This window comes from Anguilla rostrata, chromosome 3 (assembly GCF_018555375.3).
Source record: "Anguilla rostrata isolate EN2019 chromosome 3, ASM1855537v3, whole genome shotgun sequence".
NCBI lineage: Eukaryota > Metazoa > Chordata > Actinopteri > Anguilliformes > Anguillidae > Anguilla > Anguilla rostrata.
Window position 1 is genome coordinate 9,843,510 of NC_057935.1, and position 20,934 is coordinate 9,864,443.

Here is a 20,934-nt window from a genome sequence, read left to right on the forward strand (position 1 = left end):
TGTGGACAGACAGATACTAATGGGATTTACCTTAAAGTGCTGATACCAGCAAGCTGGAAATTGCTGCTGTGTTTCTTTCTGTGTTGCCGCAGAATAAAACGGAAGATTTCCGTAGATTTTGCTGAAATTGCGTGCCGTCGGACCAGGGCGGGGCAGACCAGGCCCACGCCGGACTTTGATGTCCGTGTGAGAAAGACAGACTGCGGTTATGTTTAGCACAGCCGGCTGGGATGGTTATTTTGGGCGTTGTGTGTGTCCTCTCTGTGTTAGAGGTCATAGGTCCTGAGGTGGGCAGTTTCCTGTGGGGGCGTCTGTCTGTGTGTGGCTCTGTCATCCTAAAACTCCCCGATACACACACACACTCACATTCACTCTCACTCACTCTCTCCCTCACACTCACATGCGCTTGCACTTTCACTCACGCACATTCACTCACTGACACACTCACTCAAAAGCATGCACACACTCATACACACATACACACACTCACTCACTCTCTGACACACTCACACACTCGCACTCATTAACATACAAGCACGCACACTCACTCGCACGCTCACGTGCCCACATACATACTCATCTCACACAGATGCGCGCACACACGCACGCACTCTCTCACTCACAGGTTCTGCACTGCGCGGTGTGAAACGGGCCTCACTCAGATGTACTCTCCTTCTGGAGCCACGCCAGAGGAAATTCCACTCCAGAGACACATTTCTCAACTCACAGGGGGAGAGGAGGGGGAAAGGGGCTCTGTCAGAAGTTCAGCATTACAGCATACAGAGAAACTGCTGGCCCTGCACAGACACACGCAGACACACACACACACACACAAACACACACATGCAGGCCAGAAGTGTGCAATATTTCAAAGTTTCATTTCATGATTGTGGTTAAATGTCTGGTTTCTGCTCTGCCACGTGCCATCAATAATTCTCCCCCTGTCCTCGGACAAAGAGCTTTCTGGAAGACTCCCAGGCTCTCTTAGGAGGGGGGGGTGCAAATAGCTTTCATCATGCAGCATATCACAGTATCTCAGAGCAGCTGTTGGGAAATGTAGTTTTGGGCCACCTTGCACAACTTCCTGTCCTGGACTTCATCTCCCATCAGCCCCTTTGGAGCCAATGCAGCCCAGTTGCCAATAGTTGACCCCCTGAAGAGGAGGCCGCTCTGCGGGGCAGGAGCCATGAGAGGGGGGGAGCAGTGGAAGAAAACATATCCTCTTGCCTGGAGATTGTCTGTGTTGTGATTAACACAGGAAGCGCCAGGGCACAGAGCCCAGTAGAGGAAGGGATGGAGTGGAAAAAGGGAAAGATTCCTCCGCTTCCCTGGGGCTGAAGTGTGGCAGGCATGGAACGCGGGCGTCGGAATTCAGTCCTGGAGGGCCGCAGTGTCTGCTGGTTCTCTGCGTGTTTCAGTACCGGTGATTCGTTTTGAGTCGTAGATTTGCTGATAAATCCACACTCAGTTTTTCTCCTAGGCCTTAATTGGCTGCTGACTCAAAGGAAGCCTTTCAAACCTGCAGACACTGCAGCCCTCCAGGATTTGGGTTTGACACTCCCGCTCTTGAATAAAGGCAATATATTAAAATCAGCATTGTGGAACAGGACGTGAAGTTGTGGCACTGTAAAGCAAAGCCAAAGGTGCTGTAAACTGCTATTGTGCAGTTGCTCCCGATTCCCCTCTGCAGCTGTTCTCAGGTATGGGAGCGAAGAAGGAAGAGTTGAACTGGTTATCTGCTTACTTGCTGAGCACTGATCTAGAGTCAGTCCATAGTGGGAAGAAGGTAGGGGAGCGCAAGGTAGATTGCGTCGTGATGTGGGCGTCATTTGAAAAGGGGTGCAGTATTTCACCAGATTACATCATGTTTCTGTTTTGTAAGGTCTCAAAAAAAAAAAAAAACATGACTTGTGATGTTTTACCTTGGCATTCAAGAGTTAATTTCTGTCCCCATTAGTATTTTGGCTTCAAATATGTTTGTTGAAAAGCAAATGCTGTTCTGTAGCCAGTGAAAACAGTGACTGGCACCCAGAGGTGTTTTCAGTAAAGTTTTCCGGCTCCCTGACAGCTGTGATGTCACAGCGACCCTGAGGGGCGACAGTTGAGGGGAGAGGCGGGCAGCTGTTGTATTCTGGTGATTATTTGTAAATGCGAGACGTGCTCTACAAAGGGCTCCAACTGAAATGCAAATATGCTCTTTGAAACGATCGTGGCTGCGTTTCGGCTGTGCTCATCCGGACGCAATAAACGCCAAGCTTCGCGTCTCCAGCGATGTCACTTTTTCCCTTTTGTCATCCGAAACGTTGAGCCCTGAAGCAAAGCCAGGCCTCTGCAGACTGATGTCTTCAACTGCCTTCAACCGAAAGGGCCTGGAGTTTTGTACTGGCTTGTGTTTGCTGTCAGGATGAACACAGTCTGAAGCTAACTGTGTCTGATGTGTAGGCACTCTCTCATGCTTGTTTCTGGGCTGTTGTGCTGTTCTCTTCTGTTGCGCAAATATTGCTCTCTCTTGTTTCATTGCACTATTCAGAGGTATAATATATGTGCCGGACCTTGCAGTAGGGCCAAGGGAAGGAGAGTGGCGGTCAGAATTAGCCGTGTTACACAGCAGGTGAGTCTGCCATAAACAGAATCCTGCAAGTCCAGGTGACCCAGCACAGAACTGCACCTGTGGGCAGAACATAATCTCTTTTCTATAAGGGCTGAAGGCAGAACTCTGAGCTCTACTGGAACAGAGGCAGTGTTGCTCTGACACGCCTACTGTACGTATCTGTAGAGGAAGTAGAACCGGTTGTTCTGTGCTGCAGAATAATCGCGCTCAGTGCCCTTACTGGAAGAATATTGTTTTCCAAGCATTTTTATTCCTAAAATGACCACAGCTATCCTCTTACATAATCCTGTCTGCTAATTTGAATGTTACCTTATCCCTAAGACTTGCCTGTTGGGGCAAAGTTTTGTCAAAGCGGCTTTATTGTCCGCAAACCCTACAATGCAGTGAAAACCATCGGTCAGAGGGAACATGGGCTCATTTACCAAAGCTGATTGTCATGTTTCAGCATTTTTGTCTCACGAGTCTTGTCAGAAATGTACAAACTTTTTATTGCTCTGGCTGTCAGTCAGTAAGGGACTGTTCTGCTCTGCGCTGTGCTCATTGGCGTTGTACAATTTAGCTGAGCCCGTACATGAATATCACCGTAGTTACACTTAGCAATTTAGGGCTGTTTGGCTTCAGGGATGCATCTTTGCACCATTGACAGTGCAAATTGAATTTTTGCTCGTAATCGGAATGCGTAGTCATCCAGAGCGTCATAGAATCAGTCACAGAATCCTACGTTCACAGGGCCTCGTCGACTTCAGCTGCTCAGCAGCGTTTCCCCAGAGCGCTTCCTGGTCCCCGGGGAACTGCTTTGATCATTGGCGGTGTTAACTTGCTTTGAGGAAGGGGACGTGTCTCTGTGGTGAGCAGCAGCAGCATTTTATACTCAATATCAGCCCACGTTCATTCCAGGCGACACGCGCCCTGCATGGTCGACCAGGTTTGACTGCCGTTCACCAGCCCCTGCTTGTGTGTGAGAGAGCGGGAGAAAGAGTCTGAAAACACATTTTCCCCTCCAGCTGAAAACATCTGCTACGAATCAGTCCGACGGTCGGAGAACAGTTCCACTCGAGGAGCCGAACTTCTGTGCACCAGTCCATATGCCGGGCTGCCATTGGACGCTTTCCCTGGCAAGCTCGGCTGTTTCTGTCAGCCACCCAGTATGCCACAGGCTGTGGGGTCTCGCCTTGTTTTCTTCGGCTGTGCAGTTTGTGTCAGAAACAGATGGAGGCGCAAATGAGCCGGACAGAGTAACAGGCCGGCGGGCCCTGGAGGCTGTTTGGGGCGGGGCGGGGCGGGTTAGGGTGGGGTGCGAAGAGAGGAGTGGGATTTTGCTGACCTGAGGAACGCTGGTGAAACTCGCTTTCATCTTCAACACCATAATGTCAGTTGGGGCCGGCAGAGGAATCCACAGGCATCGACTGCAGCACTGAAAACAGTCTTCTCTCCCCTGTCTTTCACCCCCTGGTCTTGTGTTTGCAGTCTGTCCTCTGGAGTCTCTGTGTTGCTCAAAGCTCACCTGTGCAGAGACGTGGGGGAGGGAGAGGGTGCAAAAGCTGCCATGGGTCTGTAAGTGAGAGGAAACATCTGAGGAGATGGAGAGAGAGAGCGAGGGAGGAAAGGGGATTATTCCCAGCTGCGTTGCCTTGTTCAACCCTGGGGTTCCTTTGACATCCAACAGTGGCAGTAGTAATGTGTACACACAGAAAGGAGCAATGCCCCCACCCCTCCCTGAATCAGCAGTGTGTTTTACATGCTATACTGTTCTGGGCCCTGGGGTACCCAGAGTCCCCTGTGACTGCACACCCCGCCCCCACGGAAACCACACCAGCAGTGCTTGCTCCGCCCACATGACCCTGATTGACAGCTCAAAGTCTGCTTTCCCCATGCTCAGGACAATGGGCCCATTCTAGTTGCTTATTTTATCCGTCCTCGTCTCCTCGGTCCTGGTCTGACACAGAAATTAAGGTCCGCCATCTTTAAGGACATTCCAATCTGTTAAATGCTCCTTGGAGGAGCTTGGGGCGAGGAGGTTCCCGAAGGATGCTTCATCGAGGATGCACAAGTGCATTCTATAAATGAATCGACCTCTCCAAATCTGAAAGGTCTGTAATTGACATGGCTTAAAACTGACACTGGCTTTCCATTTTCCTAATACACGTTTCCTTAATTTCTCCACCCTTGTATCTCATCCTTGCATCCTCTGTTGCGTGGAGCTAAGGCATGAGGAATGGACACGAGGAAGAGATATAAGGAGTGCAAATAAGTGATTGTAATGAGCCCCATGAAAGCCTCAGTAATACTTGCCCCACCCACAATACCCTTAAGGACAGCTCCAGCAGTACTTGCCCCTCCCAGACGCCCTTAATCGACAGCTCCAACTCTGCTTGCCCCACCCACCGGACCATAAGTGACAGCCCCTTATAGGGCTTTTCCCCACCCACAGGAGCTGGACTGACTGCTCCAGGTTATTTCTGTATCCTCCATCAAATGTAATAAAGAGGAGATGGATGCACCTGTGTCCGAGGAGAGGGCTCAGTGGTCCGCGTCATGAGATCTGTGATTTGAATGCTGTCGGTGACTCTCCGAGGTAAATATAATTCTGTGGGCCTGTTGGCGGAGCATTCCTTATACCTGACCTGGAATTATCCCTAATAACTCCGAGGGTCAAGGGGAGGTGGTGGTGGTGGTGGTGGTGGGGGGGAGAATGTGGCCTCAGGTGTCAGACAGATGTGTTTGTAACCCTGTATAGAAAGCGAATGCGAAACAGGGGATTTCAAAGCCATTCACAGACATGGATGCTACACTACAAGGACCCTTTGTTAAATTTGGAATTAGACACATTACAACGTGCTTTCACAAAGTAAACGACCAGCCCACTCATTAAGCCAGCGTCATTTTCTTTGTGTTGACCAGAAATGCCTTGCTCTATGTGGCGTCTGTACAAGTTACGGTTATGGTTTGTGGATGTTTCTGGAGGCTTGGTTCCCTAAAAACTGTATTTGACCTCACAGCTTTGTACATTTTGGTGTAATAATAATAATAATAGTAGTAGCAGTAATAATAATAATAATAGTAATAAAAATAGTAGTAGCAGTAATAATTATTTTAGTAGTAATAGTAGTAGCAATAATAATAGTAATAATAATAATAATAATAATAATAATAAAACATGTGCCTGGATGATTGTTTTTGCATTCTGCAGAAATTCCCCAGTCTTCCGCGATGTTCAGCATTTCGTCCTGAAGAGGACGGACACGCTGAACTCTGTCATTAACGAGGAGAGTCGGGGATGGACGCTGCCTCTCCTCCCTCCGTCCGGAGGACAAAAGCGGCCATGCATAATTGGCCCGATGAGATCCAGACCGCACAATGGCGCCCAGACACGCACTGCAATGAGCACGGGGATCAAAGCACCGTCCAATCACAGCAGCCTGCCCTTTTTTCTCAGGGAGCCGATTGGCCGCAGTATGTTGCTGTGGTCTCCAGGTAGCAGCCTTATCCCCTGGGAGTATTTCCCATCAGCCTCTGGGTCAGTGTGCTTCATTAACGGGGGAAGGCAACACATTCACAGCCCTCTTTGTTTCCCAAGCTGATCTGAGTACAGAGTAATCTCTACTTTGTTTAAATGTCCCCTTGTTGTTGCTGTTTTTATCCAATTCTATTAAGTCAAAAGGTGAATGCAGACTATTTCAGCTGAAAGGGAGTTGATGAATAATTTATCTGGCCACAGTCTCGCTGTACAATACCTCTGAGAGGACCAAGATGTTCCGCTGGAGATTTTTAGCCTCCATTATTAATTTCTCATGAGCTCTGTTTTTGCTGCCGCGGACCTAGAGAGCGGGAGATGGGAGCAAAATGCTGACCTCCTGAGCCACCAATAGCTTTACTAAGTAAGCTGTCAGGATCAAACCACCCATAATGCAATGCATGTGTCTGACCTTGACTGTTTACCTATGGGTGGCCTGTAGCGTTGATAGTTAATGATTTTGTGTGGGAAAACCCATCCTGGTTGCAATCGGATGAGAAGGTATCTCACCAAGAGGACACATTATGACTAATGGGAATGCAGCGTTCGGCCTTATTGCTCTATATATATGTGTGTGTGTGTGTTTGTGTGTGTGTTTGTGTGTGTGTGTGTGTGTAGGTGTGTGTGTGTGTTTGAGGCGGTCCTGGGATTGCCCAGTGTGTATAATTATGTGCATAACAAAGACATTGTTTCAGATTGTGCGCTTTTCTGCAATGTCAAATCCTCTTATCTGAATTTAGACACCTGACCCTTTTGCTGCGGTCCTCGGTGCTGTCACTGGACCCCTTCAGCGTGTTTCTGTAAGAGGCCTCACTAAATGCATTACACAGCCTCGTGTAAAACAAGCAGCGGGCTAATTAATGGTGGACACAGTGCAGTCAGCTGATTACCACGCTAAGTCGTCTGACGGTGATGTCTTCATCGCTCGCGCGCGCTCGGACGCAGCCCGTGTCACCACTGCCCGTGTCACCGCTTCCCGTGACCCGCGGACTGGCAGGCGGGGACACGCAAACCAGGGTTTGGTTGATGGATAACAGAGATGTGCTTTAACAGAACACCACATAGAGGGGCAAAAAAAAAAAAGCTTTGCTTTTTCAAGGACGTCCTTGCAGAAGAACTGATTTCGCTTGGGTGGGGTGGAGGCGGGTGCAGGGGGGTGTTCACGGAGGTGCAAATCAAACAGGGTTGGTGAGCAGGCAGGTTTTTTTTTTCTCACTAGGGTTTTTATGTTGCCGTGTGAGTATGCGAGGAAGTTCAAACTGAGATCTGATTGGTGTTTTTTCTTGTAGATAACATCATGATTTATTCATGTTCTGAATCATCCTCTCCTTCCCTGTGGCTTCGGTGACACGTCTGTTTAACGGTGACCCATAAAAGGGGCTACTGAGGGAGGATGAAGCCTGCGCTGAAAATAATGTGCATCTTCATCTGCATCATATTAGATTTCTTATGTAAAATACGTACTATTTAACCATTTAACCACTTACTGCGAAGAGACAGTTTATAAGGACAGTTTATTAATGAGAGATATCCGCGTATTCCTGTATAATGGCAGATGCATTATTCAGGAATATTCAGAAATCTCTGTCTCTAAGTCATTTTAACCATGATGATGAAGAAGAAGATAGTTGTTTTATTATTCTTATTCTTATTATTTTTATTATCATCATCATCATCATCATCGTCATCACAGCATTGCTATAAACATATCCATGTTTCTTTTTCCAGCCAGATCCTCCGCTGGTTGTCTTTCTGGGTCAGGACACACCCAGATGCGGGCCTTGGTCAGGCAGAAACATTGACCCGTCTGTGACTGTGTCTCTCTGCAGCGCCCTGCTGGACGTCTCCCCGGATTGCTGGGGGGCAGTCTGTGGGTATCGTCTGGCCTTCAGACGAGGGTGAGGATGAGGATGACTAGGACGCTGTTACTGAGGAAGGTGAAGGAATGGGTGATACTTACTAATGGTGATGGCGATGACGACGCTGGCTAGTGGAGGTTAATGAGGACGTGTTGTTGGCTAGCCCGGGGGAGTTCATGTTCTGAGCTAAAGAACCTGGGCTGTGCACATGCCAATCACACGCCAGTTACACGTGTCTGCGTCCTATTGTTATAACCCACTTTCCTGTGTATTCGGTTTGAGAAAGGCGAGTCTAGTTTGAACCCCCCCCACCCCCCCACTCCTTTGTAAAGGGGGCATGTTTCAGGCCTTGGGGCACGGGGACATGCCACGGAAGAGACAGGGAAATTTTGGGGAGGGGGTCTTTTAGGAGCACGTGTGCCGACTCCACCTGGTTTTTTTCCCTTCTCCCTCCCTCCTGTGGGTACACACGGATCCAGGAGGAGCTGAGCGGAGCGGGCTGACCCACATTCCGTCGCTCGGTCGCTGACGCTGACTGGATGTGCCCGCAGACACTGCGGACGCTGAACGCGGAGGGGCGGGGACTCAACGGAGATCCTTAGCGATGCCGATCCGGTGATTTACTGTGATCCTCTTAGGCATCGCTGACCGCACATCTGCCACATCAGCCAAACTGTTACCGAAAAAAGCACATTTACATTCCAACACTTACTGCAGTACACTCACTCACTAATAATGCCGTAAAATAACACCTTTGTTGCGGCGTTCATGTAGTTTGGTTTGGGGAGAGGTTTTTGCTGCCTTGCTCTACTGTTTGTAAAAAGGTGTGGAGATTTGATAGACAGACTGGGCTTAAAGGCTTAACATCTGAGGTTCCTAATGCTGGCACAAACAAAGCGGTATCCTTTTTTGTTTTGTTTATTGTGGTCAGGGATAGAGGAACGCGTCTCGATTATTTCAGAGGGAGTACAAATGTTTCTGGGTGTAAAATTCCAATTTGGTTTCTATAGAGCACCTTCATTCCCCCTCACCCAGAAAATGTTTTTTTGTGAGCCATGACATCACCACTTTGAGGCAGTTGCCATGGTTACCCATGTTCTCCACTGATGAATATCAACCCCCCGCTCACAAATCTCTCCTGCCCCCTCCTTTCCTTCCCTTCCCTTTCCCTCTCATCGCTTCTGTTCTGCCCTCTCTATTCTCTCATATTTTCAGTTCCCTCCCTTTCCATCTCTTTGTCCTTTTCTCCCTTTTTCCTCTTTGCCCGTCAGCCACCGGCACATATTCACTGCAGAGACACAGTGCACAGTTAACACAGGGCAGACACAGAGCACACAGTGACACAGAGCACAGTAGCACTGCGAACATTCAGTCCTGAGACACAGTAACACAGAGCACAGTAACGCTAGTTACTGTGTAGCCCGAGACTAGTAGTCCGAGACTTTAGACCTGTCGGCAATCTGTCAGTGTCTCAGAAACAATGAGAAAGGCAGGTAGAAAACCAAGACTGGCAGAAATGTCAGCCTGCCACCTCTGGCCTTTTCTACCTGCTGTTGCAGAGGCTCATGGGTAGACATAGACGTTCGGTCATGATTTATTGTTATGAAAACCATAAATCATTGACCTAATGATGTATTTCAGCAGTAAAGCATTTCTTGTCTTTCCAACTCACACAAAGCCACATACGAGGCTCTGCTTTTGCCTTCGGTAGTTACAGGTGTTTACTGGGGAACACTGGTGGAGGTGCTGGGATTCCTTTATCTCCATCTGGTGCTTTATTGTATGATTCACTGAGAGCGGTGTGTGTGTGTGTATGTGTGTGTGGGAGGTGTGTGCATGTGTATGTGTATGTGTGTATGTGTGTGTGTGAGAGAGAGACAGAGAGAGAGGGTGATTTTCCTCTCCTGTTAGTAGATGATCAATACCCAGAGCTTCTGAGCCCGACGGCAGATTTATACCCCTGTTGCCCACAACGCTCTCTCCGCGGCGAGAAAATACAGCACTGCAGAGGCAGAACAAAGGCAAGGGGGAAATGGAGCAGGGCAGCAAATCAACGATGAAAGAGGGAGAGAGAGAGAGAGAGAGAGAGAGAGAGATGGAGAGAGAGAGAGAGAGCAGAAAATTACATGGAATAGACATGGAAGTGCCTGTGCTGGTGTTTCAGTGCAGTAAGCAGCTTAGGGTCTCGTGTCAGTTTGTCCCCGTGGCCTGCATTTGTGTGGGAGAAGAAAGAGGGAATAATTTGCCTGTGTAGGATTAGTTTGTGGAGACAATAAGGCAATGGCAGACTGCTCCCCAGACCCCTCTCACCTGGAGAGGGCCCCCATCAAGCGTTTAAATGTGTGACATCCACCAGGCTCCCCATGTCTCCGGTGCAAAAGTCTGCCTTCTCTGCATGTCATTTTTGGTGGGGAGTGGAGGGGAGGGGAGGAGGGGTGTTAATGCAAACCCGAGAGACTGGCGCTTCACTGATACTGACAGCGTGTGGTGTGCGGTCCTGAGATTAACGTGTCAAATAATAGACAGGTGTGTCACTCCTGCGCACCTGTAGGTGTGCATACATAACTCACACCCCCACCCCCCCCCTTTCTCCCAAACGTCAAACGGAACAAAGCGACCTGAAAAATGCAGCCGATGACGGTGGGACGAGAGCACCGGTGGGGAGAGGGGAGGGGAGGGGAGGGGAGGGGAGGACTGAGAGCCTGGTTTCCATGGAAACGGGAAGTCGGGGGGGGAGCTCGGGCGTGCTCGATTAACCGCGTTTCTCATTCCGCGCGGCGGCTGTTCGCCGTGAATAGCTGAGCAGGATGAACCGCCGCTCAACGACTCCGCCCCCCGCCCCCCCCGACACGGTCGGCCCCCGTTTTGCGAAGGAGAGGCTCAGCCAAACCGGAGGAAGGGGGATGGGAAGAGGAACAAGAGGATGTCTCACTCTCAGAGCTTCCTTCCAGGCCAGGGGCTTCATGCGACATCTGCTTCATTCATACATTCCTTCTGGCGCTTTTGCTCTGAATAAACGCACGAATGCATCCTGGTTTAAAATGGCCGACGTAGTAACAGACACACCGCAATGCAAGGATCACCATGTTTCTCAGACGCTGCAGAGATGTGTTTCACTGTTTATATAACATACCACATACCAATGGAACGATGTCAGTTCACCATCACACACAAGGGAAAAATACAGTATTGCACTTGCTGTCATATTTTTCTCTGTGGACATAAGACATTGCAGTGCTTTCACCCACAGGAAACAATCTTAAATCAGTGAATATTTATATACTTCTTGGAGATATTTTAGATGTTGAGGGTTTTCTGAACTTGGAGCAGTCCTGTCACAGACTTGACACACAACCTCTTCCCAGTGGTGCTGAAACTGTTCTCAGATGGTTAAAAAAAAAAAAAAAAAACTGTAACTGTTCTTCCCTGCAGTTCAAGTGATTAAAGACCTCAGCAGGAATCTGGCTTTCCCCTGGGGCTTCAAACACTGTAAACCATCCTCCCTTCCAGTATAATAACAGAACTGCTTGGTATAGCATACAGCCCTGTGTTAAAATATCTTTGTGTTTGTTTTAGTGCATACTAATGTGGTCTGCCAGTCATGGTGCTCTATGTCTGTAATTCCAGGTCCCTGTTGGGGCTGGGAGAATTGTGGAATGGGTTTCTGAAAGAGGACAAGCTGAGTTCAGGAAATGGAAGTCCTACTGACCTCAAATCAGTGCAGCTCAGGAGCTGTGGCACACAAGTAAATATTGGAAATGTTTGGATACGTGAAGTTTTACATACTGGAAATTTTAAGTGGGTCAGTTTGTGTTGTTTGTGAACTTCCACAGCCCTACCTTGTGAATGTCTACGTTATATAACTCCCGTATATACAATTATATAATCACACCATCACTCAGAAATAGTCTTTAAAGGTCCAGGGAACAAAAATATGTGAATTATTCGCTGATGTGTTCTTTTAATACTTTTTCGCATTCACAAACAGCCGAGAAATATTTTTAAATGATTCTTGCAAAAGAAAAAAAAAAAAAAACTAGAAAAGCCTGTGCTGAAATTGGCTTATTTCCCCCTTGGCTAAACGCCAGGTTTTCAGTGGTGGGGTTCAACTTGATGTTAGTTACGTAACAAGAACCTGAAGTCCAGTGAAATCCTTTCTACATGTAATATGAAAATGGTGCTCTTGCCACTTTTGTGTAAGGCAAGCTAAGGTGAAAATGCCTAAGCACTGCCCCTTCTCTGGATGTGGAGAGAGAAATATGCTTTTTTTCTGTTCACAACAATGAAGAGACCTACAAAAAGTGGGTTTACTGGGCACTGCAGTGTTAAAATAACCGATACAGTTAGTATTTGCCGTGCCCATTTTCGTCTGGAACTTGTCGCAGAACATGGTGGATCGGTAAGTAGGCCTATCGTTAGCTAGTGACAGTTAAATAGATGAAAGACTTTCTTTATTTTGGTGTAATGTCCGGACTTTGAGACTACAATAGAGTCTAATGTTAGTGTACAGTAGCAGTGGTAGTGTTACAGTGTTATTACACATTGAGTGATCTTCAGGTTTAGCTATACAATGGTAAAGCCTAGTTTATGTTGCTTTCTTTCATTTTGTCCGATAGTGTAATGTTACTGCTCTAACCGGCTCAAACCTAGCTAGCGACGAGGAATGGTTTACATATGATGTGTCTTACAGATATGAATATTAATGACCACAGGACACAATAATCTAATAGTGTTCATTACAATTTAGTGGTTTAAATTGGGTTAAAAACGCGAAAGAAATATTAAGAATTGTCATTTCTAGGGAATATAACCATAATTTGAATCCAGGTTCCTGGATATTTAAATGGGTTCATTCCCAAACCCCTGATCCTAAGAGGAACAGACAGACTGTCAGTTTGCCCTGGGCAGCAGCTGGAAGTCAAACTAACTCTCATTCAAGCAATTGTGTCAATGGAATGAGTTTTGTTAGGGCGTGGGGGGTAACACATCTAAAAATATCACCCAACCAGCTGCCCTGTTGCCTTGACTACACTAGAACCCTTATATCCACCTGCTATTGTGGTATTTAATAGCTGCAGGATCTTCATACCTCCTCTGCATGCATAACGTGCCATGGATTTGTGAGGCTTAAGGGTCCATCTGAACCCATGTTCTGTGAGCTCCTGCTTAAATACTACCCAAATTGGGCAAATTCATTTTAAATCAGTGTATTTCCCACTACATAGAGCTTACACCATTACACACCTTCTATATCATCATACGCACCATAGTGTGTCTTCCTATTGGTATTGTTATCCTCTTGTTCAGTGTATATGTCAGGCACATGATATCTGTAATAGTTCATATATCATCTACAATGGTTATACCCTTTCTTACACTGAACATACGTCAGGGAGTCTATGCATTTTGCACCTTATTCTTTTCACAGCTGAGGTGAAGGAACTGCTGATGGAATGCCTCTGATGATTTTTAAAGGCTTGAAGTCTGTATTTGTGTGCATGGTAAATGTATGCAGACTGTAGATAAGTGCATGTGCCCATTGCATTTGTATCCATGTACGTATATTTAACGAGCGCTGGTTTGCTCTTTTCTACTGAAGACGCATTTTTCTGGGGCATTAAGTCTGCATAAGTGAGCCTGTGTACAGATCTGGCCTGTTGTTGCTTCTCTTGCTCTGTCTGACGGAAAGAGCCTGGAACAGGAAAGCTGGCTTGCCTGTCTGTGTTTCCATGGCAACAGAGACTGCAGTGGAAATGGATTTGGCGCGGGGAGTGCTGATTTGTGAGTTTATCTCGCAGCGAGGGGGACAGATTTCCCCCCCGTTGGGACACCGCCACCCCTCCCCGAGACAGAGGTACACTTTTATATTCACCCTGACTCCCAGAAGCAACCGTACAACCTGCCATTTCAGCTGTAACCTGGTAATGTGTGTACTGAGTGTGGCTGTATTCAGCCAGCTAGCACAGAGAGGCTTTATGTCCATTCCTGGAAGGCGAGAATGGTTTTGGTCCTGAGACCTTCTTAATTCCCTGAAAGAGCGCCTTTTCGAGCCGCTGGGTCACAGATGGGGGGCAAATCCCCCTGGCGATCGCTTACCATGCAGTAGTCTCTCTGAACTCCGTCTTCACAGCTGAAAAAACAACATGGTTGCCTCTGGCAGGGGAGATGTGGATGGAGGTTTCTAAGGTTGTGGAAAAGAGCTGTTTGCACTGAAGATGATATTCCTTCTCTGGACTACTGAAAATCTGCTGCCAACTGGACCATCAGACAGGCCTCCTCTCTGTCTGTTTTTAAATCCCTCGTCAAAACCCACCTCTTCTCCTTGGCTTTTGACTCCTAGTAAGACAGTGACTTTATTATTTTATTTTATTTTATTTTATTTTATTTTATTTTATTTTATTTTATTTTATTTTATCCTTTATTTTATTCCTCATTTTATCCTATTTATTTTATTTTATTTTTTCCTATTTATTTCTCCAATTGTATGACTGTTATCTATATGACTATAGCTATGATGTGTTTCAGAAAGCTATGATGTGTTTATTTTTCAATGTATTTATTTTTCTGTACAGCACTTTGGTCAGCCATGGCTGTTTTAAAGTGCTTAACAAATAAAATTGGATTGGATTGGATTGGACCATTCTAACAGCTATGTGTGTATGTGCAAGCGTGTGCACATTAGCGTAGTTTAAAAACAGGTAAAATTAAATTTGAAATTACATTTTTTTAAAATAGTAGAACTCTATATTAGCACGAATGAAACTTAACAACACAGGTGATATGAAACATCCACAACTGTGGAAGCTCAACTGATGTCTGAATGACATGGTAAATGTACATGCAGTGAGTGAACCCCAATGGGACACACTGATACTGTGACATACTGAAACACTATGAAGGACTGAGGCAGTGTGTGTGTGTGTGTGTGTGTGTGTTGAGGTCGGGGTTTGGGGGGTGCAGGGCGGGGGGGGGGGGGGCATCTGCTCTGGAGTTCAGCCATGTTCTGAGGACAATGGTTTGAGACACAAGCCCATGGTGACTGAGGGAATTGGGTGGACAGGGACACAGTGAATTGCTCTGTCACCCAAAAGCCAAATCACCCGAGACCAGGCCCCCGGTCGCATTATTCACCGACTCCAAGTATGGAGGTTTGCCCCCAAGCTTTCGTGAGTCACTGCCACAGATGGCAGAAAACAACCGAGGACAACGTGTGCTTTCTTTTTTTAAAACTGTTTTAACTGAGCGGCGCACATCCAGACACAGCCCAGGCATACTTGAGATTTCACGAGGACACGCAGCTAAGAAGATAAAAAAGTAAATTGAGGACAATACAGGCACAGAAAACAATAGATAAGCAAATGAAGCCGGAGGAGTCGAAAAAGAAGCACTAAATTGATGTTACATTTTTTCCAGAAAGTATTTCAGAACCTCAAAAAAAAGTTACATTCTATGTTGTTTTTAACCATTTGTATGCTTTGTTTTTTTGTTTTTTGTATTTAATCCTGGGCATGCTCAGAACATGACGGTAGAGATTAGAGAAACGGGGGCAAGTGGCCTCTGCTGCATTCTGGGTCCAGGTTAAGGTGCTGTTTGGCAGACAGAATTTTCTAAGGACTAGACCTCCTCCACTTTGAGATCCCCGTTACTTGTTTCAGATGTGAGGGCTGCTGTAGACCGTGTGTAAGTTATGCGCATACAAGCTGTCCCCACTGTGGGGGAACGCAGCCAACACTGAACCGTGCATGGCGCCAACACGCAGCAAAAACACCAGAAACAAATCTTCCACATATTTTCCAGTCTCTTTTTTAAAAATATGGATCTGTTTAAATGCATGCAAGACTCACTCCGCTGTCCCCTTCCCTCCAATCACAGTGGATTATGGCTCGGCACATCTGTTTGGAGATCGACTCCAACTTTTTATTTTTGTTTCCAAGTCTTTCCTAAACCATTGCCCAGTTTCAAGCGCCTGCCAATGAGAGTTCACGTTGCCTCATTTCCACATATCTGGCAGGAAGTAACATTCCTCCCAAATAATTCACTTTAACCGTATCGTGGCCATATATACTGCTTCAGTATGTTATCATCAGGGTCACTATTTTTTTACCAAAGCATTTTCTCACCTGTCATCCCTCAACAGTAGACCAGTAGAGCCTTCTTTGATTGCATGTTAGACAATTCTCATATTACACCCCCCCAGTCATACACTGAGGGATGACAAAGAGAAGTCACTTAGCACTTAATGATGATCCCGCACTGCCAAATGCAGCATTTAGTGTTGCTATTAGAAGCACAAACATGTGGCAGTAGCATATTTATGAAAGTAGGTCTGAATCTTGCTCTGTTATTACATACTTTGAAACTCTCTGCTTGTGCAATACTTAAAATATATATATTTTTCAATCCCATGAGTTTATGAGCTTTGTGGAAATTTCATTTGTGCTACATTTGTGTGTGTGTGTGTATAAATATGGATACATTTCAAACTGGAATAGAGCTGCTTTGGAATACATTGCTTTAGAATAGAGCTTGTTAAATTTGTGTAAGCTGATGGCCAGTATTGTTTGTTGTAACTTGGCCTCATTTTGATATCAATTCAGAAATGTGCCATTTGCAAGGTAGCTACAGTAGCCTAGTTAAAATGTAGACAACAATAGAAATGCTACCGCAGTCAATTTGACTGTGGTCCCTTTGATAAATTGATAAATCTGCTGTAATGAAATCTATAATGCATATGAGAAATATAAACGAGTTTTGCACAAAGACAGCTGTTAAAGCAATTGTTGTATTGTTCTATTGGCTGAAATATTATCATGTGTACATCCTTATATGTCCATTTTGTGTATTGTAATTCATCCATTCTTTCTTTACTTACTTTTTTCTGATTTTATCTCTGTTCTTTGCACTGCACTGCCCGTCTATTGAGGTGGTCTGGCCAATCACACTGAGGCTTTGGTGGTTTGTGGCTCCGGGCAGATCTTCCCAGAGTGCAGTGCGTCACGTGCTGTGGCCTTCAGTTGAAATGTGTCAGATGGGTAAACAAAGCCCTCCCTGTGTCCCATGTTCTGGGTTCGCAGAGGTCTGGTTCACATGTGTCTCTCTCACAAAAGCCCGATTCCTGGCTCTGCCACATCAAGGAAAGTTGGCTGATTGGAGCATCCAGAGCCCACGGGCAGGTTTCACAGACAGACAGGAAGTCCATTTGGAGAGCTAGGACAGACAGGAAGTCTGTTTAGAGAGCACGTGGCTGCCTGTCATCTCAGAGAGAGAGAGAGAAAGAAAGATTGCGTCCGTGAGATTAGGTTGTGCACCCCATCTTTGCTTCTGTTCTAGTACGCTGGTTTTTCTAAACGCACTGGCAGCATTTGTCTGTGATTTTTTTAATATTTCCTTTGGATTTGAGCAGAGGAAAGAGAGGCTGTTTGAAAGTCAAAGACCGTAAACACGCTCACAGACTTTGACCCCGTCAGCATTTTTAGAGGAACGTGACCGTGCGTACATGTAACCTGTTTTTCCAAATGTGAGTCAGGATCCAATTCTGCCACAGCCCAGCTGGGAACATATTTCTCTCAGAAAATAATTACTCAGGGGTTGCACGGTGTACCACCTCCTTTTAAATGTCTTCATGGCCTCAAATTAAATGGATTTGAAATTGCTATATTACGTGCATGTGTGTGTTCATTGTGTGTGTGTGTGTGTGTGCACTTGAAGAATAATTGTGCTAACAGTATATTGACTGGAGCAACTGAAACATTTAACAGGATTAGCATTGAAGGTTTTAACTGACTGACTCTCTCTCTTATTTTCTCCCTCCTTAAGACCTGGTTCAAAAAGACTCTTGTATTTCCTACGTTTACTTTCACTAATTTATGGGTTTACGATCTGTTCTTTAACAGGGCAAGAGACGGAGTTTTAAATGAATGTAGATATTTGTTCTTGTCTCTCGCGTTTCTGTGTTAAATGATGGAGAGCACTGACCCTATGGCCAGTCAAAAACCTGGAGACGCTCATCACCTTGGCAACCGCTGCAGCACAGCCACCCTCTGCAGAGTGAGGCAGCGGCCATTTTGTGTCAACGGCAGGAGGGGCACGTTCAACGGCAAGCAGAGCCGGAGACCTGAGCAGGAAAATGGAGGCTTTTTTTCCCTCACTCTCCTGCCACATTAAAAAATAAAAAATAAAATTAAAACATAAATGTAAATGAACGTGTGTATTTTGAGAAGGAGAAAGAGCAATAACCATCATCAGTATATTCAGTTTGATCTAACCTCAAGGTGTATGACATTGGTCAGTACTTTACAGTTAGCATCTCAGTTACTGAATTTGACTGGGAGGATATTTATTGCAGAGATGTGCCTGCACTACTTCCTTTTAATTATCCAGCAGTTTCAATTTCATTCCAGCATTTTATCATCCTTCACAACATGTCAGTTGATCATAAAGTGTAAGTGTGCTGGATTGTGACCTTTATTTTCAGTTTGAAAGACACAGTGTCTCATCTCCAATAAAAATAAATCAATATACCATCCAGCCATCCATGCTATGTTCAATCTGCAAAATGTTGTCATGTTTTACAAATGTGCTGCTGGGATATGAAGGCTGTAACCTATATAAACTTCATCTTCCCAGTACCCCAGAAAACATTCAGAAATATTCAGGCTGTTCAACTCAAACTAGGTCTTTGATTTTAATATATGGGCATTTTATGGAGTTATGTGCAAGTCTGTGACATTTCAAACTTTCCAGGGTCTCCCTCCCTCCTGCCACACCTCAGCGCTTTCCAACATCAGTTTTACAGGATTTTTTGGTCAGTATTTTGTTTAATTGTTTTAATTCTGAGGTTAGTCATGCTGGATTTGTATTGTAGTCAGACTGACAGAAATTTAAATTCTGGCCACCATAGGTTTTTTTCTGTTTGAGCATGGAATAAGTATAATATTGGGTTCACTTCTGGTCACAGTGAATGTTTTTGGGCCTGGGCCAGATGATCCAGGCAGAACCAGAGGACCAATGAGGTTTCTGGGGATAGAAAGCTGAAAGAGGAGGTGAGAGGTCCCTGAACATCCCACTCCCAGGGTGCTGGAAACTCATCCCACAGGGAGTTATTGACTTTACCACCGTGGGTTCCTCTTCCAACACAGCCCAGATTATTTACATAGCCTGTGGAGAGCTAAAGGTATTGTGTGTGTTGTGTGTGTGTGTACGAGTGAGTGTGTGTGTGTGCGTGTGTGTGTGTGTATGGGTGTGCGTGTGTGTGTGTGTGTATGTTCTGCACTGCTCTCCTAGGCCGCCTCTCTGTACAAAATGAATTTGGCTCCAGTTTCCCCCTCTTTTCTCTCAGGAACTCTGGGATTTCAGTCGCTTTTGTTCTACAAATAAAAAAGCATGAAAGAGCCCAGCAATTGTTGCCAGCGCTCTCAAGCAAAGCTTATTAGAGAGAGTGACGTGCGAAGACAGAACTGTGCATGTAATGAATGTACGTGCTTTGCTTAGCACCGATGGGAGAACAAGACCTCACGTTACCTTAAATGGGTGAAGCTATCACATGCTTACTGATATGAACCAATTATTGTGTTTTGCTGTGATTCTTTTGATTGGTTCAGTCAAGGCAGTGACTGAGCTTAATGCAGCTCATTGGGGTTCCTGTGTTTGATCAACGTGCACAGACCACAGCAGGCAGGTCTGCCTGAGAGAGAACCTGAACAGCTTGCAAGACATTACTTGACGCTGCAATTATTGGTAGTCTCAAAAATATGGTAAAGTCATTTTGATACAAAATCTCAGGCTAAAATAGATTATTCTGCTAGGGGTTAAACTTGGCAAGAACAATCTGGAACATCATTACACCTTTGGTAAATAATTTAATTATTATTATTATTAATAATATTTTGAGCTTCACAAATATCAATGACAATCCATTCAATTTATCACATGCTTCAGGCAGTCTGCTCCTCTAGCCAGTGCACAAACCGGTGGAAGAAATGGATGAAAAAAACAAAACAAAACCAAAAACCAGCCATTCATCTGCAGAGGTGGGAGATACCCAGAGCACAGTCAATGAATTAATCATACAGAGAAAGAAGCCATTGGAAGCAGCCAGTATTTTAATTATATTTTAGATCCTAAGTTATTAGCAAACCTGTGTGAACACTGGCTAGTAGTTAGCAAATTCACTTAGAGTATATATTGGCTACTTCAGAAGTTCAGTTAAATAACCTCCACCACCACCTCTGCCACATGTTTATTATGCCACCATATCTTGGTGCCCTCTTATCTCCCACATACAAATTTAGCCCCCGCTCTTACGCATTTATTTGTTTTTGCTAACACACACAGTGGCTAACACACACAAGGTCTTATTATCTAAATATCAACAGATATTCTTGTGTGCAGTACATATTATGGATTCAAATTAAATATTCAAATGTGCATATGTGGGAGACAAAGCCCTACACAGTGAAAGACTTCATTCAGCCTGTGAACAGTGTTTCATCATCACCAAGGTTTCAGTCTGCTCTGCCTACAATGCTGATTGGCTGGCCCCTGCCCAGTTCCTTCCAAGGGTTGTGGAATGATGCAATATCCTGCGCTACGGATTCAGGGTTTCCATCTGAGGTCATGAGCTTATATTTTGTTTTGTGACACAAACAATTCAAAAGGGTTGGAGAATAAAATGGTATTGAAAAAAATGAGAGGCGATGGGGTATTTTGTTGCCATTAGCAAAATATGACTCACATATTTTGTTGAATTTTTAACTGGCTCCTGGAAATTTTCCAACAGAAGTTTTTCATTTTTGTATCAGTTTACAAACGGTAAATTACATTTCATCATTGTAACTATTTTGTAATTGATCAGAAATTCCCTTGTGGCCCTACTTTCACACAACTTTATGTTGAAGGTTTATGCATTTACTGCTTTTAAGTAAATTGCGCTGTAATAGCTACTATCAGCT